General features: G+C 41.4%; 1 pseudogene; it reads right to left on the bottom strand.

Annotated features, from left to right (window-relative positions):
• Positions 1–1,350: 1,350 nt before the first annotated feature.
• LOC101559812 lies at positions 1,351–4,712 on the bottom strand (annotated as a pseudogene).
• Between the last annotated feature and the right edge of the window lie 1,807 nt (positions 4,713–6,519).

The following is a 6,519-nucleotide window of genomic DNA, read 5'->3' as shown; positions in this document are numbered from 1 at the left end:
TGGTTTTCCTGAAAGGAAAGGGAGAACATTTACTCTGTATTTTGATAAGGGAAAATAGTGGGAAGGTTTTATCCCAAAACTATAGCCCTTGAAGACATAGGCAACATGTGTATATGTATGTCCCTGTGAAAAACAGGCAATGACAGTTTGACTAACGTGTACGTCACATAAATACAGGCTATTAGTTTGGGGGTCAGAACAAGTCACCTGGAAGCGTCATTCATATTAATATTAATATTACATTTTCGTAATTAAGTGAGCTAACATTTTTGAGCCCCTGAGCAGGGCCAGAAGTCACTCCAGGTACTTTCCATGCCTGGTCCCATTACACATCAGGTACGGACTCAGAATATTGGACTCGGAGAAAGCAGGGCAGCCTGAAGAATGATACAGAAAGATGTCTACTAACCCCTTTTTGTACAACTGTAGCTTTAGTTCCCTGGTTGGATACCTGGCCTTGAAACTCTGTCTGCCCCACCATTTCACCAGGCGCAGAAAACTCAACTTTTTAAAACTTGGGATTTCCAAACATAAAATGTGGACGGACGATGCGCCCCCGGCAGCACAGGAAGCGCTGTGGGGCTTAAATGAGGAATTGCGTGCAGAGAGATGACCCAGCATCTGTTGCCCTTAGGCACTGAGAAACGAAGCCATCCTTTACCACAGGAATAAATGAAATTTTTCTATAAAGGGGTGTGAATATTTTAAGCTTTGCAGGGTCTCTTCAGTCTCTACCACAACGCTTCAAGTGTCCAACTACTTTATTTATTTATTTGAAATTGAAACATTTTATTTTTTTCTAGTTCTATTCCTTTATTTATTTTTAATAATTTTATTGAGAAACAAATATCAATGACAGTTTCACAACCGATTACTGGCATATTTACAGTAATTAATACATTGCATATTGTGGTCTTATTGGTTATTCTTTGTACAAGATGCAGACATGATATCCTGTCTCAAACACTATTATAACAAACCTCGCTATTAATTGAATTAAGAGAGTGGAGCTGTATATCTTGCCTATTTTGAGTATACAGATACAAAAGGGTCCTTCATTTCTATTCCACTTTTTTGGTTAGTTCTGTCAGAGAAGGGTATTCCATTGTCATTTAAATATTGTAGGTGCTTGAATTCAGCAGAATCTCCCAATATGATCCAGTAGTCCATAATACTGGTGGGTTTTCCATAAGACTGGCAGTGTCCAAAGTTGTTGACTTGAGCTTTTTACAGCTCAGCATATTAATGTGGCTTTACTTTTTATACTTCATTTTCATACTTTTCTGCTGGATGGTTAAGACCAAGATAAAGTAAGACCTATATAACAAGAAATGTAACTTTTGAAACAGGCATTTTAATTGAGTTTTATAAAACCATACAAATCTTCCAAGGGAACATAAATCAGTTCTTGTTACAGAAGCACTTTAAGCAACTAAGAAAAAGTCACACAAATTATACTTTCAAGATTACAGCATTTAATGCTTTTCAAGTGAAATTTCTATAGCTAGCAGATGACACAAGTGACTAGGCCTCAGACCACATAGCAGAGAATGTTTACTGGGCAATCTGAATTACGCCACAAACCAGACCACTTCCAGCATTCCCTGTCTCTGTTTTTTCTTCATTTCCACCTTCGCCCAGCTCATCTGGTTTCTCGTGGACCACTATTGTGTGGTCCATGATGGAATTCACCCCAGAGAGTGAGATCAGAGAATCCTCAGTAGATACGCAGGCCGCACCATCTGCGCCAGCAGTCACGTTGCCCAGGTCTCCAACATGCCCCTTTTTGTCCTTTGGCCCACCGTGTTTTTTGGATAGAAGAGTAAAGTGAGGTTCTACACTGGTACAGCCTTGTGTGTTATTGCCAAACTGAGGAACATGGAATCCGTGCTGGCCTTCAACCAATCCTGTAATTTGTCCCTTTACCACAACCGGCCTGTTTGCCTGCTGCTTGAAGTGGACCGAGCCCTGCACCGAGCCATTGCCCATCAGCACACACGCCCTTGGTCACCTGCCTTGCCGGTGCGTGGGCCGGCCAGGGGCTGAGGACTGCATTGCATCACACGATGCTGCAGGACACACAGGAGCCCAACTACTTTATTCATGAATGCTGAAATCTGAATGCTATAAAACTTTTACACACCCTAAAATATTTTTTCTATCGTTTTTCAACTATTTAAAAATACCAAACCCATCTTTAGCTCTCAATTTGTGGGCAGTACTTTGCTGACCCCTGGGTTAGCAGTCAGAAAACCTTTGCCTCCATTCCACACTGGCCTTAAGCAAAGTTGCTCAGGCCACTGACCTGGTCCCCAGAAGAATATTGTTCTCTGATATCTCATCACTTATTCTCTTCAAATACAAAACATTTTAAAAATCCTTACCAAGTGTCCCCACTGGACTAAAGTTTGCAGGGAAAGAAGACTGCCACATTGGGTCTTCCAACCCTGATAAAGAGGCCAGGTGTGAATGCACGGGACTCAGGTCCACGGTCTCCTTGCCAGCATTCTCCTTCACCTGCACTATACTCTGCCTCAGTGTCCTCACACCTTCTGCCTCTCTCCTGGGCTATCTTTACACTCTGTCACTGTCTTCCTGATACCACAAGGGTCCCTTCCAACCTGAATTCCATGGTGACCACTTAATACTGGTCTTAGAGAACTTGGAGCCCAGTAAAGTGGTTTTTTTTTAATGTAAAATGATCAAAAAAGAAGAATCAGACTGTAATTAAGGCCCCTTCATGGGCTTCCATTACCACTTTCTTATTATAATCATGCTCATGGATGACCTCTGAAATAAATGAACATTAAAATTGAAAAGGGGAGGTCAGACAGGCATTTTCCAGTATATGAAGGTATGTATAGTATGACTGTCCTGAAGACTGACTTGACAATATGTGTCAAGATTTTAATGTTGCCAATCTTTTCACAAAGTAGCTGACCTTCAACGAATATGTCCTAAGGACTGACCATACCCATGTGACAAAAGAAGGTATGAGCAAAATATTCACTGTTGCCCATGTCCCTCAGGCTAAAATGTTATGCAAAGGTAGCTGATTAGTAAGTGTAGTTGAGCTGTGGTTTTTCTACTTCTGACCTCCCTCTGGCCCAAATAACTATGATGAAAAGGTTTAGGACTGAATGGTTCATGTATTCAAGGATGGTTCTTTCAGGGATTATGGAAAGGAAGTCAATATTTTTCACTCAATATTACTTATTTATTTTTGGGTTTGTTTGTTTGCTTGCTTGCTTGCTTGCTTGCTTGCTTGCTTGCTTGTGACAGGATTTCACAATGTAGCCCAGGCTGGCCTAAGACTCAGGGCAGTTCTCCTGCCTTAGCCTCCTGAGTGCTGGGATTACACGTGTGCACTACTACGCCCAACTCATTCACCTAGTATTCAATGGCACAGCAAAATAGAATATAATGGCAAGTGAAAAGAGTAGGATAGAAATTGCCCATAGGAGAGATCTTAATTTTGAAAATACAAAATTACTTAAAAAGAAATGGAAATTTACAAAATCAATTATTTAGTAACTAAATTTATGTGAACATATAATCAAACCTTTTTCTAAAGAAATTCCCAGTTGCTTCACTGTTCATATGAATGTGTGGTTTGTGTCTCTAATGCCACAATGCACACATCAATTTGTCTAATTCATCCTAGCGTATCACCACAATGGTAAAAGTGACAGCTAGAACATGTTCCTTCATTTCCTTAAGACTATAAAGACAAGTAGTAAAAACACAAAGCTTTGACATGTTCCTATTGCACAGTAGTTCAATCATTGTAATGAATCCACAGGTGTGCAACACAAGCACACATATATACATTTGCACATGTACACACATGCACATACACATAGAAAAAGCACTCGAAGGATACACCAAATTGAAATGATTATTTGCTCCAGGTGACAAAATTGCTATTATGATGTGTTCCCTTCTTTGTATTTGTTCTGTATTTTGTAGATTGGTTGCTACTATAAATGAATGTATCTCTTTTAGATAATAAGCTGTAAAGTTTTTAAAGATAGAAGTATCAGCATTCTTTTACCAAGATAATGATAATATTGACTACACCAGCCCTGTTCCCGAGCCACTGCCTGCGCCTATCTACACCTCCTCTCTGGTCTCCCCTGTGGGAGGTGGATCACCACTATTGAAGGAAGGTGCAGAGCCATATTGATTGGCCTTGAAATGTGCTGAGGTCTTCCACTTACCTCTGTAGATACACTGGCTGCTCTTCACCCCACTTGCATCCCTGTGGAAAAATCTGTGGAGCTCTATTTTAACCAGGTTCCTTTGCCTTCTGTATCAGTCAGATTGGCCAAGGCAGTACCCATTGCCAACAAGATTTGCAAAGGCAACAGCTCCACAGTTGCTGTCTGGCAGCCCCCTCCACTGCTTTCTCCTTTAGTTCTAGCAACTGGTTTTGCCCCTCCCCACTGTAGGACCGGTGGTAAGAAAGGCTCTCTGCTGTCACTGACCCAGGGTTCTGCACCAATCCTATCATATTCTCTAACCCCTATGCACACAACTGAAATCAGCTCTTCATTAAGCTGTCCTTTGTTCCATGAGTTGTGTCTAAAACACATTACCTGTGCCTCCTGCTGAGTTGGGAATAGATGGATCTGTTGTTCTCTACTTCCTGGGCCCCTCATATTCACTCATTTATGTACATCCAACCTGCTGACTTTCCGGGGCTCGCCCATGATGGCAACACTGCCACAGCATAGCTGGCTTCTGGGATTTCTAGGGCCTTATCAGATGTGTTTCTCCTCTAGTCTCTGCCCCTAAAATCAGGAAGTTCAGAGGGTGAGACTTCTCACTGCTCATGAAAGCAATTTTCCAGGGTATCTCTGTTTTGGACAGCTGCTTCAAAATAGGCCTGTGGGCCAGGCTGCAGAGACCCCATATGCCCACTACTATCTTTTTCTCCTTTTCATGTCAGAATTCATTCTCCACTTTTATTTTTAATCCTCAAATCCAATGTTTAGCAATAGTCAACTTCCTGAATTAAGGAAAACTCCCTCAACCTCCAATGTTTCCAGGTCCTAAGCAGATTAATCTTGTCCTTAGTGCCTCCATTTAGTACTAGGTTGCTATACCTCTTCTTGTCACCATCTGTACTAAGGCTCTGGTCCAGATCCTAAAGGATGTGGGTGGTGTTAGGAAGTAAGAGAGGAATGAGAGGATAATCCTAGCCACATATGCCAGTGTACAATATGTAAATTGCTTGTTGACGCTCACAGATAAGAAATGTCACACTTCCTTACTTTTTCTAAATTAAATGAAATCTAACTTCAAGTGTGCACAGCCTGTGGCTAGAGGTGTCCAAGTGACTGGTGATCACCTCCACATACAGAGAGTCACATAGAAACCCTTCTTTTCATGTGACACCTGAGAGACTGGGGCAGTACCTGCATCCAGTTCCAAGTAGTGTAGTTGCTGTTCTGATCTGGGGCCCTTTCAAAATACACTGCCTCTGTCCAGTGCTGATTCTCCCATTATCTATTTGGCACTAGGCACTTTCAGAAGGGATTGCTTTCATATCTACTTAGAGGGATCCTCACCAATCACGTGTTCTACTATGAGGACTAGATGAGACTATATTTTGTAATGCTACTTAATAAGCCTCCTCCAAGTTTAGTATCAAAAGATACCATTAACTCATTAATGGTTGTTTATTATAAGTCATGATTTTAAAGGTTGGCTTCATCATTCTTCTACTAGCCTCCCCGAGGTCAATTTATTTGGCTGTATGCAGAAGTGCGTGCTAGGGGCTGGCTCATACGAGGTATCTGCAGTGACTGGGGCTCTCTTCCATGTGGTCTCCCTTCTGTTTTCTTTGCAGTGTGGTGATCTCAAGATCCCAGACAGTAAGAACTGAAACTTTTAAGTTCTTTTAAGGTCAAGCCTCAGAAGTTGCACAATATCATTTCTAACACATCCTGATGGTCAAAGCAAGCCACATAGGCAATCAAGAATCTAGGAAGGGCCAGCCAGATAGCTCAGCAGATTAAAGTACCTGCTTAGGCAGACACAGGGACCAGGGTTAGATCCCCGGCATGCTGTGCCAGCCCTGCCCCTGGGACACACTGAGATGATGATAGAGATTGAACATCATGGTACATGCCTGTAATCCCACCACTTGGGATGCTGAAAACAGGAGGATTGCTATGAGTCCAATCTGTGCAGTGAGACCCTGTAGACCTTGTATTAAATACATAAAAAGAAAGAAAGAGAGAGGGAGAAAAAGAAAGAAAGAAAGAAAGAAAGAAAGAAAGAAAGAAAGAAAGAAAGAAAGAAAGAAAGAAAGAACAAGACAAGAGCCAATAGACTTCTCTCTGTTTAATTGTGGAGTGGCAGGTTACATTTCACAATGACATGCAAAATGGAAGAGATTTGTCATCTTTGGACACAGTCTAACACAAAGGAGGGAGAACAAGGTGTCTCTTCAATTTCTATGATAAGCTTTTAACTGAAAAAAAGAAGTCATTAATTTATCAATCAGATTAC

The sequence above is a fragment of the Octodon degus genome, unplaced genomic scaffold (assembly GCF_000260255.1).
Source record: "Octodon degus isolate 3935 unplaced genomic scaffold, OctDeg1.0 scaffold00046, whole genome shotgun sequence".
In the NCBI taxonomy this organism is placed as follows: Eukaryota; Metazoa; Chordata; class Mammalia; order Rodentia; family Octodontidae; genus Octodon; species Octodon degus.
Note: the sequence above shows the minus strand (reverse complement) of the source record. Positions and strands in the feature narration are given on the sequence as shown.